Here is a 16,001-nt window from a genome sequence, read left to right as displayed (position 1 = left end):
TAGATGGGTTATCCATGGGAAATGCCTTTCTCCCTCTCTAGTAGACACTAAAGACCCCATGCCACTATTTTGAAGAACATAGCAGTCTCCCTGGTGTCCCGGCCAATACTTATCCCTCATTCGAAAGCACAAAAACAGATTACCTGGTCATTACCACTATTAGTGGGAACTTATAGCAGCTGCACTTCCTGAAGAAAGGTTATACTCGAAACGTCGACTTCTCAACCTCCTGATGCTGCCTAGCTTGCTGTCCTCTTCCAGCCTTCTGTCTGCCACTTCCTTACACCCCACATTTAAAAATAAATGTACTTCATCAGTTACAAAGTGCTTTGAGATATCTGATGGTCACTGTATAAATGCAATCTTGTTTTCTATGTGTTCAATTCTCTTCTGAAAATTAGTTGAGATCTACTTCTACCACCCCTCCAGGCAACTGATACCAACTCACAGTCCACTGTGAGTAAAATAAAAGATCGCCTCCTGCCACCTCTTTTTGACAGTCATCCTAAATCTATGTTCTCTGGCTACTGACCTTTCTGCCATTTGAAACAATTTCTTTTTATGAATTCAAAACCACCCATGATTTTGAACATGTCTGTCAAATCTTCTCCTAACGTTATTGGCTCTAAGAAGAAAGATTCTGGCCTCTCCACTGAACTCAGATTTCCACCATCTGCAGTATTTTGCTCTCTTTAGCTTTTACTCCCTGGGCACTATTTGTTAGTGCGGTCCAAAGCATTTTAGCTCACGCCTAACCATTCAGTTGGACTTCCACCATCCATCCCTGCCATCTGTTCAGCTCTGAAGTGGAGACTCTGTGGTTGAAGAATTTCCTGGTTGTTAGTCACTGCTCCACTTCCAGCAACAGGTCATAAGTTGGTGGAAGGGGGTGACAGATTCACGATGGAGACAAAGAGAAATTACATCTCTCAAAGGCTCATGGATCTATAAACTTCACTACTACAGAGTACAGTGGATGCTGGGACATTGAGTAAATTTGAGGAGATAGACAGATATTTAATTAGTAATGGATTGAAGGATGATGGAGCAGAAAATGTGGATAAGTTGAGATCAACCATGATCACATCAAATGGTGGAGCAGTCGTGAGGAGCTGAATTGCCTCCTCCTGCTCCTGGTTTTTCTCTTCTTAAGTGACGCTTTCAGTCCCCTTCTGTACCACATTGGACCTTAGGATGTCGCAAATCATTTCACAGCCAACAAAGGACTTCTGAAGGTGACTGTTGTCATTGAGGGCACAGGGCAGCCATTTTGTGCACAGCAAGATCGCACAATGTGATGTTGGTTGATGGATTGATGTTGCCAAGTATGTCAGAGAGGCCAGAAGAATTACTAGCCTTTGACATGCTCTCAGTTTTGCAGCAGTACTGATCCAGGCAAGTGCTTTCTATCACACTCCTGACCTGTGCCTTGTCAATGGTGGACAGGCTTTGGTGATCAAAAGTGAGCTACTCACCACAGTAACCTATTCTTGTAGCCACATTATTTAGATGGTTCAGTCCATTTTGTGGTCAATTGTTGACCAGCGGTTGGAGTCATACTTGGCACAAAGAAAGATGGTTGTGGTTGTTGGAGGTCAGTCATCTCAGCTTCAGGACAATTCTGCAGGAGTACCTCAGAGTAGTGTCCTAGGCCCAACCATCTTTAGCTGCTTCATCAATAGCCTCCCCTCCATCAGAAGGTCAGAGGATATTTGCCATGATTGAACATTGTTCAGCATCATTCAGAACTCCTCAAATACTGAAGCAGTCCATCTTCAAATTCAACAAGATCCGAACAATATCCAGGCTTGGGATGACAAATGCCAAGTAACATTCACACCATACAAATGATCATCTCCAACAAGAGTCAATTTAACCATCATCCTTTGACATTCAATGTTGTTACCATCACTGAATCCCCTACTGTCAACATCTTTGGGGCTACCATTGGCCAGAAACTCAACTGGACTCACCACACAAACACAGTGACTATAAAAGCAGGTCAGAGGCTTGGAATACTGTGGCGACTAACTCACCTCCTGACTCCCCAAAGCCTGTCCACCATCTACAAGGCACAAGTCAGGAGTGTGATGGAATACTCCCCACTTGCCTGGAATGGTGCAGCTCCAACAACACTCAAGAAGCTTGACACCATCCAGGACAAAGCAGCCTGTTTGATTGGCACCACATCCACAAACATCCAATTCCTCCCCCACCGGCACGCAGTAGCAGCAGAGTGGACAATTTACAACACACATGGCAGAAATTCACCACAGATTCCTCAGACAGCAACTTCCAAACCCAGGACCACTTCTATCTAGAAGGACAAAGGTAGCAGATACATGGGAACACCACCCCCTGCAAATTCCCATCTGAGCCACTCACCATCCTGACTTGGAAATATTTCACTCTTCTTCAATGTCGCTGGGTCAAAATCCTGAAATCCCTCCCTAAGGACAACCCAGTGCACATGTATGCAACAGTTCAAGAATGCAGCTCAGCATCACCTTCTCAAGGGCAACTAGGAACAGGCAACAGTTGCTGGCCAGCCAGTGACACCACGTCCATGAATGAGTAACAAAGAGAAAGTGTTACCCCGTGAATGTTGATATTGGAGGATTCAGCAATGTTAAGCATAATCATAGAGTTGTACAGCACAGAACAGACCCTTCAGTCCAACTCGTCCATGGTGGCACAGTGATTAGCACTGTTGCCTCACAGCGCCAGAGACCTGGGTTCAATTCCTGTCTCAGGCAATTGTCTGTGTGGAGTTTGCACATTCTCCCTGTGACTGTGTGGGTTTCTTCCGGGTGTTCTGGTTTCCTCCCACAGTCCAAAAATGTGCAGGTTAGGTGAATTGGCCATGCTAAATTGCCCATAGTGTGAGGTGAAGGGGTAAATGTAAGGGAATGGGTTTGGGTGGGTACTCTATGGAGGGTCGGTGTGGACTTGTTGGGCCTGTTTCTACACTGTAAATAATCTAAATTAATCTTGTCCCACCTGCCAGCATTTTTTTTTAGATTAGATTAGATTACTTACAGTGTGGAAACAGGCCCTTCGGCCCAACAAGTCCACACTGACCCCCCAAAGCGCAACCCACCCATACCCCTACATTTACCCCTTTAACCTAACACTACGGACAATTTAGCATGGCCAATTCACCTGACCTGCACATCTTTGTGACTGTGGGAAGAAACCGGAGCACCCGGAGGAAACCCACGCAGACACGGGGAGAATGTGCAAACTCCGCACAGTCAGTCGCCTGAGTCAGGAATTGAACCCGGGTCTCTGGCGCTGTGAGGCAGCAGTGCTAACCACTGTGCCACCGTGCCGCCCACATTTGATCCATATCCCTCTAAATCCTTCCTATTCACGTATCCATCCAGATGCCTTTTATGAGGGAGGATGGTTAGATTCTCTCTTGTTGGAGATAGTAATTACCTGGCACTCCTGTAACATGAATATAACTTGCCACTTATCAGCCCAGGCTTATTTGGCAGGTTTTCCTGACAAGGGCATAGACTGCTTCAGGGTTCAGTATTGCTGAAAAAAGACATTTTATTGGTGTTTCTACCTTGAACTCAGCAGGATTATTCACAAGAATATCAATTCAAGGGACCAACCAATGTTCTCAATGACAATGTCTCTGTCAGTCAAAATCCACTTGCCAACACTCTCCTCTCTTGTGGTATAACTGTTAGCTTTCCCCTTTAATTGCCATTCCGATTAGTAGTCTTGGCGAGTGGAAGATAACGCGCTTTGACAAAATGTGTCCTTCTTCCAGCCATGTTTCACAAGTCATGGGAATGATGCTTGACTCCAGGACAACTCTTCCAGCAGTCAAGCTCAGTCCTGTGGTAAGGTCACCCAGCTGTGACCCCAAGCTGTTCTGTGTTTAGTTTTACCTCCTGCTAAAGGTCAGCTGTATCTAAAACTGTTACAGCTAGTGACAGAGTCCATTCACTATTTTCAGAGCTCTCACCGTTGAGAATGAATGCTAGGAGTGACCTTTCTGTTTGAAAAGAGCTCTGGATCCAAAGCACCTTAATCAGTTAAGATCAGGGTCAGCCATGATCTAACTAAATGATGGAACTGCTCTAATGGTTGAATGGCCTACACACGTTGCAGTTGTCCAAGAAATGCCAATTCCCAAAGGAAACAATAAGCTGCACTGTTTATTGAGCTATCTCGTAAGGTAATGTGACCATAGTCTCAGCAGACTGTAGGGCTGCTCTCTCACTACAAAGTGATGACTGGTGGTGATTTTGACCCGAGGGTCACCGTGCTTAAGGTTAGGAGTGAGGTTGAGAAGCCAGGACCTTTGTAGTAACTTCAGCCAGTGTGGGAATTGAATTGGTGTCACCCTGCATTGCAACCCAGCCATCCAGTCAACCAGGCTTACCAACCTCAAACATAATAGGTTATGTTTATCAGCCCAGACGAGTGAGGACTCAGAACATTTGACAGTGAAGAGCCTCACTGTCTTACCTGACATCCACAGATACCAAAGATCAATTCTGTACTCCCAGTAATGGTATTTAACAGGTCATCATGGGAAGGCATCGCAAAATTCTTACCATGTTCTTGTGAGTAGTGTGCACCATTCCTTACTGGGAATGTAGCAGGGAACAAGCAGAGGTGTGCTTCCAACCAGGAATATTCTGAAATCTCCACCTCAGCCTTCCCTCTGCCACAGTACTTGACTGGCTATGATGCCTCAATAGTGGAATAGCTGGCATTCACTCTTTACACCCACAGGCTCTGGTGAACTGTGCTCCAGCATGAGTTAATAAGCTGGTTTCACCATTTACAAACACTGCAGAGTGGTGAGTCTAATGTTTCCCAATGTTGGTGATATTGACTAAGATTTTACAAGGCAAGATAAGAGAGTGTGATTTTGACACACTGTAAGCCACGAAAGGGAGTGCTCAGTGCTGTGTATTTTAGATATTCAACTAGTCCCCAAACAATGCAGACAAGGCACTAGTCTCTAAGTATGAAGGAAATGTACAAGAGTTTTACACAATGCTTCAAATTCTTTACCCTCCCCTATTCTAGTAGCTTCCAATTTCTGTGTATTCATAGAGTCATCGAATCCTAGAGCACCGAAACAGACCCTTCTGTCCAACCAGTCTATGCCAAACTTCATCCCAAATTAAACTAGTCCCACCTGACTGTCCCTGGCCCATATCCCTCCAAACCTTTCCTATTCATGTATCCATCCCAATATCTTTTAAATGTTATAATTGTACCTGTGTCCACCACTTCCTCAGGAAGGTCATTACACACTCGAACCACCCTCTGTGTAAAAAGTTTATTTCATGACTTTTTAAAATCTCTGTCCCTTCACTTTAGAAACATTTCCCTAGCCTTTAAATTCCCCATCTTAGGGAAAAGACAACTACCATCAACTCTATCTATAGCTCTCATTATTTTGTAAACTTCAATCAGGTCACCTCTCGACCTCCTACGCTCCAGTGAAAATGATCCCAGCCTATCCAGCCTTTCTTTATAATTCAAACCTTCCATACTCAGCAACATTCTGGTAAATCCCTTCTGAAACCTCTCCAGCTTGATAATATCCTTCCTCTCCTTTTTTTCAATCAACACCCAGATTCAGAAAATCAAATGCAGGGTACATAGATCAGGTATTAAACTCTCAAGCACTGAAAAACTGAACACAACACTATATCTAATGGGGATGGAGTGAGCATGCTCAGTGTGGTCTAAAACTGCACTTACGTCTTGGATAGTCATAGTCATAGAGATGTACTGAATGGAATCAGACTGCACTTGTTCATGCCGACCAGATATCCCAACCCAATCTAGTCCCACCTGCCAGCGCCTGCCCCATTCCTATTCATATCCCCAATCAGATGCCTTTTAAATTATTTCCATAACATTCAACTTCTCTTCAATCCCTCTCTCCATCCATTCCACTTCCTTCCAGTTTCCTCCCCCCACCTTCCCTTTTGTTTCTGTCCATTCTCCAGCACATATCAATGCCAGATGGTGTCAGCCACACACTATTAATTCCAGAAAAAACTACTGCTCTTACTTTGCGAGTGAATACTTGCAATGCCAGAGTGTTATTCCCCATAGCTGTTGTATCTGGTCCTCGGTGTCCCAACCAGGGATATGGTATTTTTTCATTTCAAAATATACTTTATTCAGAAAAAAAATCTTTATGTATTTATATATATATCACATAGTCACAAACCAGTTCAGCTCTGTACAGTAGCATATCAGGAAACTAACAAACACTGGAGTTTGACTCTATACAAACAAAAAAAGGCATCTCTTACTTGAACCAGACCATATTTACATGTGTTTGAGGCACCAGGAGAGTCTGATAACTGAATGGACCTCCACTTAACATCAGCACAAAGACCTTAGACAGTGGTCTTTCCCCACTGCACCTTGGTGGGAGCTGCCCCAGACTTTAGTCCGTCCCTCAGCGCTGACCTGAACCTTGGAATTTGCCAGTCTGCAACACCAGGGATGTGGTGGAAAATCAATGGATTGCAGTAGAAAGCAACAAATGCTTCTCTAACCAGAGACATTGATGCAAACTACAGCAGCCAACACTTCCTCTTGCTGACCTTAACCACAAAGCACAAACTGAGAATTGAACCAGCGACCTCCTGATCAGCACGTATCAGGAAAGAGAGGGACAGAGGGAGATGGGACAGGGGGTGGATGATGTATAATGACATATTCATATGCCATTTCACATATCCATGATTCAGAATTATGTCACATGGACAGAAGTGAGTCAGTGAGATTTCTTTTTGACCTGTAGTTCTGGTAAAGAGAAAGCAGTTGCAGATCACACCTGCAGTCCCAGAGGAAGAACACTATATGAACAGTGGAGTTGGGCTGAGTTGCCAAAATAATTTGAACAAGCATGTAGTGTCTGTTTAAAGCCTCTCCCAAGTGCATATTGAGGTTCAAAACGTGGCTTTCTCTGGTTTAACACATGCGTACATGTTTGCATGTGCATTTATCTTTCAAAAATGTGCAGCCAGTCCAGTTCTGCAGACATGTGTGCAAAAGAATAAGCATTATTTCTGAATATTGACAATCCATAAGACCATAAGAAACAGGAGCAGAATTAGGCCATTTGGCTCATCGAGTCTGCTCTGCCATTCGATCATGGCTGATATGTTTCTCCACCCCACTCTCCTACATTTTCCCCTCACTAATTAAGAACCTAACTATCTCTGTCTTAAACACACTCAATGACTTGACCTCCACAATCTTCTGCAGCAATGAGTTCCACAGATCCGCCACTCTCTAGCTGAAGAAATTCCTCCTCATCTCAGTTCTAAAGGATCATGCCTTCACTCTGAGGCTGTGCCCTTGATTCCTAGTCTCTCTTCCTATTGAAAACATCTTCTCCACCTCCAATCTATCTCGGCATCTCAATATTCTACAAGTTTCAATGAGATCCCCCTTCATCCTTCCAAACTCTGAGCGCAGACACAGGGTCCTCAACCGCTGCTCATATGACAAGCCCTTCATCCCTGGGATCATTCCTATAAATCTCTACTAGACACCCTTCAAGGCCCACATGTCCTTTCTTAGATAATGGGCCCAAAACTTCTCACAATATTCCAAACGCTGCCTGAACAGAGCCTTATATAGCCTCAGCAACAAGATCTCTTTTTTTTTAATTCAATACCTCTTGAAGTGAATGTTCACATTGCATTTGCCCTTTTACCTGCCGACTGAACTTTAAGAGAATCCTGAACTAGAAATCCTAAGTCCCTTTGTGTTTCAGATTTCCAAAGTCTTTCCGCACTTATGAAATAGTCTACATCTCAATTCTTCAACTTGATATTACCTGAAGCAATTTCAGTGAAGGCGTGTTTATTAGACTATTCCTACAACCCAGGTGCTGTTTGGTTTACCGGCTCTCAGTTCTGCTAAAGTTGCTGAGAGGGGAAGTAGAGTTCCGGTTCATGTCAACGTTTGTAAAAATTCATTGAAGGGATGTGGATATTACTGTTGAGGCTGGCATTTGTTGCCAACCCCTAATTGCCCAGAGAGCAGTTAAGAGTCAACCACATGTCAGGAGTCACATGTAGGTCAGACCAGGTAAAGATGGAAGATTTCCTTCCGTAAAGGATATTAATAAATCATAGAAGCCCAACAGTGTGGAAGCAGGCCATTTGGCCAATTAAGTCCACACTACCCCTCCAAACAGCATCCCATCCAGACCCTATCCCTGCATTTCCCAGGGCCAATCCACCTAATCTGCACATCTTTGGACTGTGGGAGGAAACCGGAGCACCCGGAGGAAACCCACGCAGACACAGGGAGAATGTGCAAACTCCACACAGACAGTCATCCTGAGGCTGGAATTGAACCCAGGTCCTTGGTGCTGTGAGGTAGCTGCTAACCACTGAGCCACCATACCACCCAAATCTGATTTCTTTTTACAACAATCAACAGTTGACAGTGTTGCTATCAGACCAGTTTATTAATTCCAGATCTATTTTATCCAGTTTAAAATTACAGTAACTGCCGTGGCGGGATTCAAGCCCATGTCCTGAGAACATTAGCATGAGCCTCTGGATTCCTAGCCCAGTGACAATACCAGTTGACCATTACAACCAAGTGGGAAACATTGTTTCGTCACAGACACTGCTTGAATTGCTGAATACTCCAGCATTTAATCTCTCTATTTCCAGCATCGGCAGGATTTTGGGTTCGGATTATCCAACAGGCCTACAAGTTAGAGAATGCCATGAGTTCAAACTCCACTCTGAGGACTTGAGCACAAGAATGTATACAGGCACTGAAGCAGGTCTGAAGGAGATCAGCACTGATGGAGCAGCTCTCTTCCAAATGAGACATTAAACGGCAAATGTGATAAAGAGCAATAAAATCCTCCTGGGGCATCCTGGACAATATTTATCCTTCAACCAAGATCACTAAAATAAATACAGATTATCTGGTCATTGTCACATTGTTGCATTGCTACAGGCTGACGACTGGTCACCACAGTACAGGAAGGATGTGATTGTACTCCAGAGGGTTTAAAGGAAAGTTACAAGGCCATTGGCTGGGGTTTGTTTTCCCAACATGGGAAGGATCAATTACCAGTCACAGAGCCCAATAATCAGGCAGCATGGACCTAAAATAATTCTTTGCTGAAAGATTGGAGAGGAGATGAAAAATATTCTCCCCTCAAGAGTCTCTGAGGATGTGCAAATGACTGTGAAGTTGGTAAAAGGGGAACCCTCATATTTAAATAAAAAATACATGAGGTGCTCTGTGAATTAGCCATGTTAAATTGCCCATAGTGTTAGGTGCATTAGTTAGGTTGGTGAAGGACGCTCTCTGGGCGGTCTGAAACCTGTCGATCTTCCAGCTGAAGGAGTTGACCCCGACTGAGTGCTGCAGACTGGCACTTTCTAAGGTCCAGGACTACGTGTTGAGGGACATTTTAAAGCTTGGGGCAGCTGCCGCCAAGGCGCGATGGGGAAAGACCACCGTGTAACATCTGCCTAAAGTTAGGTGCATTAGTCAGAGAGAATTGGGTCTGGGTGGGTTACTCTTCGGAGGGTCGGTGTGGATTTATTGGGCCGAAGGGTCTGTTTCCACGCTGTAGGGAATCTAATCTAATCTAATTAGGAGTAGGACTAGGTTGGATAAATTCTAACCAGAACGATGGCCTGAATGACATCCTCCTGTTATTTCTCTCTCTCTCTCTCTCTCTGCATTTCTTGCTCCTGTCTGAGACACCTCGCTGTTTGCCACGTTCCTTGTAAACGGCAACATCCTTTGAGAAGGTAACAGCCTTCCTCCCCCAGCTCATCCCATTCAGACACAGCACCAGGGAGCTCAGAGCCCAGTGAGATACCGCCGAGAAAGCAAGCGAGGCACAGCGAAGTGGATTACTGGATCAGGCAAGCAGCACGATACAAAAGTTTTACAAAAAAAATGTACAAAACATTCAGCACATTACCGGGTAACCTGGCCGGGGTGAAGGGTAGGAGGCAGACTTGTCACGCTGGAAGACCAACTCCACGAGCACACAAGATTGACGTCTTCTCCCCCCCCCCACACACACACAGACAGACACAGACACACGCAGATGCAGTTCAATGTCCCTCACTTGGCCAAGACTTTGACAAGCTTTTGGAGGAGAGCTTCACGTCACCGGCTGCTGGTTCTGCACATCCAGGGCGGGGCTGGGATCTATCACAATCAGGAAGTAGGCAAGAAAATCCTGAGCATTGACAGTCCCACAGGGGCTGCACACGCACAGGGGACCAAGGGCCAGCAGCAGAAGTTTAACTCCCCGCCCTCAACAGGACGATCGCCACAATTTCAGCTGAAGGAGCGAGTGCTGTGGGGACAATATGGTTGTGGAAGCGCCGGACACTACATCAGCCTGCTCACTCGCTGGTTCTCAGCTCCCCCTCGAAGAGACTCCAGAAAGCTGAACGGCCAGCAACTGAGAAAATCAAGCCACCAGGGCGTTTCGCAGAATGGGTAGGGCGGGGAAAGAGACCGTTCAGCCCGTCTCTCAATGAAATTGATGGCAGTACCATCCTCTTGCCTTAATACCTTCCACATTGCTCAAGTAGAAACAATCCTGCCTCGAGTGCCTCAATTCAACCATTTATTTATCCAACATCATTCCATCTTTCCCCAAACCTGAATAAAACAGTTTGGAATCATCCTTCTCTCCAGCTTTGACAAAGGGCCAGTTAGACTCGAAACGTCAGCTCTTTTCTCTCCTTACAGATGCTACCAGACCTGCTGAGATTTTCCAGCATTTTCTCTTTTGGCTTCTCTCCATCACTTCAGTGCATGAGTCACACCAATGCTTAGCACTGGGCACATCGACTGCGACAACCATGTGGTCAACCCCAGCTCGACCCAGACTTTATATTGGGATTGGAAATTCACAGACATGTTTCTGCCTCTCTCCAGTGTGCCTCAGGATCTCAAACTGGTGACAGCATCAGGGGATTAGCTGAGAAGAGGCCACGGGACATTGCAGGGGAGGGAGCAGAGGGGAAATACATACAGTACAGAGGTCCATGCTATGGATAAAGAAGGATGGGAGATCAGACGCCAATTTAAGACTGAAATGAGAAGAAATTTCTTCTCTCAAAGCTTTGTGAGTCTTTGGAACTCCTTGCCATAGAGAGCAGTGGGGGGAGAGTCATTATGTGCACTTAAAGCTGAGATAGATAGGTTCCTGATCAGTCTGGGAATCAAGGGTTACAGGGTACAAAGTATAATGAAGTGCTTCGAGAGGTTAATAATGGCACACATCGACACCAGCCTCCCAGATTGCCATGACCCATTACATTTCACCTACTGTCGTAATAGAATAAAGTGAGTACTGCAGATGTTGGAGATCAGAGTCAAGAGTGTGGTGCTGAAAAAGCACAGCAGACCAGGCAGCATCCGAGGAGCGGGAGAATCGACATTTTAGACAAGAGTCCTTCATCAGGAATGAGGCTTGTGAGCCGAGGGGATGAAGAGATAAATGGGAGGGAGGTGGGGCTGGGGGGAAGGTAGATGAGAATGTGCGGGGTAGATTGAGGTGGGGGTAATGGTGATACATCGGAGAGGAGGGTGGATTGGATAGGTGGGAAGGAAGATGGACAGGTCATGAGGGCGGTGCCGTGTTGCAAGGTTGAGGAGGGGAAATGAGGAAACATTGATGCCATGGGGTTGGAGGTTCCCGATGTGGAAGATGAGGCATTCTTCTTCCAGGCGTTGGGTGATTAGGGTGTGGCGATGGAGGAGGCCCAGGACCTGCATGTCCTAGTGGAGTGGGGGGAGGGGGGAGTTGAAGTGCTCGGTGGTGGGGTTGGTTGGAGTGGGTGTCCGGAGATGTTTTTTTTTCTGTGAACAGTAGTTCATGAAAGTCCCAGAGATGTTCTCTGAAAAGCTCTGCAAGTAAGCATTCTGTCTCCCCAATGTAGAGGAGACCACATCGGGAGCAACGGATACAGTAAATGACATGTGTGGAAGTGCAGGTAAAACTCTGAGGGACGTGGAAGGCTCCTTTGGAGCCTTGGATGGAGGTGAGGGGGAAGGTGTGGCCGCTGGTTTTGCAATTCTTGTGTGGCAGGGGAAGATGCTGGGAGGGGAGTGTGGGTTGGTGGGGGTGCGCAGACCTGATAATAGTCACGGCGGAAAGTGGATAGGGGTGGGGAAGGAAATATATCTCTGGTGGTGGGCAGACTCCATCTCTCTGGCAATGTATTCATCCCTGAAATATCTGGATAACAAGGATACTTGTGTCAGACTTCTATATATTGACTTTAGCTCTGCCTTCAACACCATAGTTCCTACAAACTCATCTCCAAACTCGAAGACCTAGGACTATGCCCCCCCACCCCACCCCTGCAACTCTCTAACCTGCAGACCGCAATCAGTACGAATAGGCAACAATGCCCACAATAATCCCGTAAGGCTCTGTATTCAGCCCCTCACTATATTCCTTATACACTCATGACAGTGTGGCCAAATTCTGCCCCAACTCCACACACAGGTTTGCTGATGACATCACAGTAGTGGGTCAGATCTTAAACAACGACGAGACAGAATACAGGAAAGAGATTGAGTGCTCGGTGGTGAGGTGTAAATACAACAATCTCTCCTTCAATGTTAGCAAAACGAAGGAGCTGGTCATCAACTTCAGGAAGCGGATTGGAGGACATGACCCTGTCTGTATCAATAGTGCTGAGGTGGTTGACAGCTTCAGGTTCCTAGGGGTAAATATCACTATCAATCTATCCTTGCCCATCCACATTGTCGTTACGGTCAAGAAAGCACACCAACATCTCTACTTTCTCAGAAGGCTAAGGAAATTCAGCATTTCCATAATGACTCTTAGCAATTTTTATAGATGTGCCTTGGAAAGCATCCTATCTGGATGCGTCAGAGCTTAGTACAGCAAATGCTGTGCCTAGGACTGCAAGAAATTACAGTGTTGTGAACACAGCCCAGTCTGTGATGCAAACCAGCCTTCCATCCATTGACTCTGCTACACTTCCTGCTCCCTCGGGAAAGCAGTCGACATCATCAAAGACCCCTCCCACTCCGGTTATACACGCTTCCACCCTTTTCTATCAGACGGAAGATATAAAAGTTTGAAAACATGTACTAAGAGATTTAAGAACAGCTTCTTCCCTGCTGTTATCAAACGTTTGAACAGACCTCTCATATGTTAAAGTTGATCTTGCTCTGCATCTTCTCTGTAGCTGTAACATTATGTTCTGCACTCTGTTCTATTATCCTGATGTGATAAAGTAAGGTATGATTTGCTTTGATTGCAAGCAAAACAATACGGTTCACTATGTCTCAGTACATGTGTCAATAATATATCAAATCAAAATCAAGGAAGGAAAGTAGACATGAGCAGTGTCGAATCAGCCATGATCCTATTGAAATGCAGAGGTGCTTGCCATTTAGGGAAATGATGCTCTTGTCAATTCATGGGAAACCTCAAATATCACTTCATATTTCTGCTTTAGATTGAAAATCCCAACAGTTATGAAATAAAAGGTCCCAAAGAGTCAGAGACGGGGTGTTCTGTAACAACATAAAGGACGTATTGGTAAACCTGCTGAATGGGTAAGTAGTGAGTGCATTCGTTTGCAATATAAGTAATGGTGAGGTGTGCATTTGAGTGGGAACTTTAATGGGGGCCACCTACAGCTTGAATAATGAGTTTAATTTGAATAGAGGGGCAATCTGTGCACAGCTACATCAGACACTGAAAGTAGTGACAGAAGTCAGTAAAAATAAATAATGAGGATAGATGAAACTATCTTCAAAGTGGAACAGTCACCCAGCATGGGTGGAATGCATCCGTGAATGATCTTAAACATTGATTGCCAATTGGCATTTCGAATGTAGTGGGCACCACTACTGAAATTAACCCCTTCTCCACCCAGCTTTGCAATTGTAACCAATGATACGAGAGAGTTTTCTGAGGCTCTGGGCCACAGTCTTTCAACCCTCCTTGCATATAGGTTGGTACCAGAGGCTTGGAGCATGGCAAACGTTACACCCATATTGAAAAGAAGAGGAGAGGGATAAACCCAGCAACTACAGGTCAGGCAGCTATTAGTAATGGGCAAACATTTCATGTCAGTGGTCCAGCACAGGATTAATTGTCATTTTAAAAAAGGCATGGACAAAGAAATAAATGCAAATATGGATTTATTAAAGATAATTTGTTTCTGATATATTCATGATCTGGAGTCGGGGAAATAAAACACAATTTCAAAGTTGGCAGATGGCACCAAATTCAGAAATATAACAAGCTGTGAGAAAGAAGACACAGACTGGCTGGTTTGCTGGGTATCTTTGTACATGAATTCCTCCTGTTTGGTGGAGGGGAAGTATTGGAAAACTGGCTATTATTCCATTGAACTGTAATGTGAATATTGTTTCCCCAGCCAATAATTCTTGGAGTGGGATGTTTTTGGCTTCAAGGGAAGGGCAGCACTTACTGAGCCATCAATTGGTGAGATAGAAACACCATAAGGTGTAGGAGCAGAAGTCGGCCATTCAGCCCATCTAGGCTGTTACACCATTCAATGACATCATGGCTAATCCGATCACTTTTCATTCGTTCATGGGATGAGGGCATCACTGGCTTGGCCAGCATTAATTGCCCAGAAAGCAGTTATGAATCAACCACATTGCTGTGGGTCTGGAGCCACATGGAGGCCAGACCAGTAAAGATGGCAGTTTCATTCCCTAAAGAACCATTAGTGAATCCAGATGTTTTTTTCCTGACAAAGGATTCATAATCATCATTGGATTCTCCATTCCCGATTTTTATCAAATTCCACCATCTGCCATGGCAGGATTTGAATCCCACAGTATTACCTGAGACAGGATTCAGAGTCCACTGATAATACCATTACCTCCCACTTCTATTCCATGTTGCTGCCTTATCTCCATATGGCTCGATACCTTTACTGATTAAAAACTGTCTACCTCAGCCTTGACCATACTTATCATACCCAGCCCCTACAGCCCTCTGCAGCAGAGAATTCCACAGCTTCACTATTCTTTGAGAAAAGAAATTCCTCCTCATTTCTGTCTTAAAGATATATGGCAGGGAAAATCTATTGCAGAGAAATATGCAGCAGCACAGTTTGGTAGGAAAAGAAGTAATAAAATGAACTACGTGATGCAGTTTAAAAGGGGTTGCAAGGATAGAGAGACAAAACAATGGTGTAACAAATCTTTGAAGTCGTTAGTACAGGGTGACAAAGGAATTAGTAATGTATACGGGAATGTGAACTTAGTAAAGGCATAGAGTGCAAAGTACAACAATTATCTTAAATCCGTATAAGGTCTTGAAGCACATGGGGAATTGCTCCATTTCTGAGTCACATGCTCTGAATTTGAGTCCCACACCCCACAGGATATGATGGCTAAGAAATGTAAATTCATTAAGCAGCCAAACAGGTTGAGTATCAACTTTTAAATCCTTTGAATACACACCAACAACAGACAAGTAAGAGCAGGAGAGATTTCTGAGCCAAATATATGATCTGTTGAAGTCTCTCCCATCAGTAACCATACCACTAGACTACGATCTGCATGGAAAGGTGCATGTTATCAGATAAAAAAAACTGAAAGAACTGCAGATGCTGGAAATCTGAAATAGAAACTGAGAAACTGCTGGAAAATCGCAGCAGGTCTGGCAGCATCTGTGGGGAGAAATCAGAGTTAACATTTCAGGTCAAGTGACTCTTCTTCAGAAATGCAGATGTTGGTGGACAGCAGCTGGAATGGAGGTCAGTCCTCCATTACAGTAAGCTTCAGATTCTGCCTCTCCACTGTGCCCAGGTGAGCGCAGGTATTTCCATAGTCTGGTAAGCCACAGAGTCTAGCATGCCCATGTGGGAGTCATACTCTGATCTGTCCAAGTAAGCCTCACACTCTGCCCCTCCAACATGCCCATGCTCTGTGCCCAGGTGAGACGGACACTCCTCCGT

The 16,001-nt window shown here is 44.9% G+C and overlaps 1 protein-coding gene across 9 annotated transcripts in view; it reads right to left on the bottom strand.

Moving 5' to 3' along the window:
- mical1 (microtubule associated monooxygenase, calponin and LIM domain containing 1) overlaps window positions 1-16,001 on the bottom strand; it is a 119,974-nt gene that overhangs the window by 86,418 nt on the left and 17,555 nt on the right. For 3 of the 9 annotated variants that reach the window (XM_043717008.1, XM_043717007.1, XM_043717010.1), the window contains exon 1: window positions 9,977-10,102. The exons of 1 other annotated variant lie outside the window; for it this stretch is intronic. The gene's annotated coding sequence lies outside the window, so the exon portion shown is untranslated. 5 more of the 9 variants (XM_043717011.1, XM_043717014.1, XM_043717015.1 and 2 more) reach the window with 5 other exon arrangements.

Source organism: Chiloscyllium plagiosum, chromosome 26 (genome assembly GCF_004010195.1).
Source record: "Chiloscyllium plagiosum isolate BGI_BamShark_2017 chromosome 26, ASM401019v2, whole genome shotgun sequence".
NCBI classification, from domain to species: domain Eukaryota; kingdom Metazoa; phylum Chordata; class Chondrichthyes; order Orectolobiformes; family Hemiscylliidae; genus Chiloscyllium; species Chiloscyllium plagiosum.
This window is presented reverse-complemented; position numbering and strand designations above follow the sequence as displayed.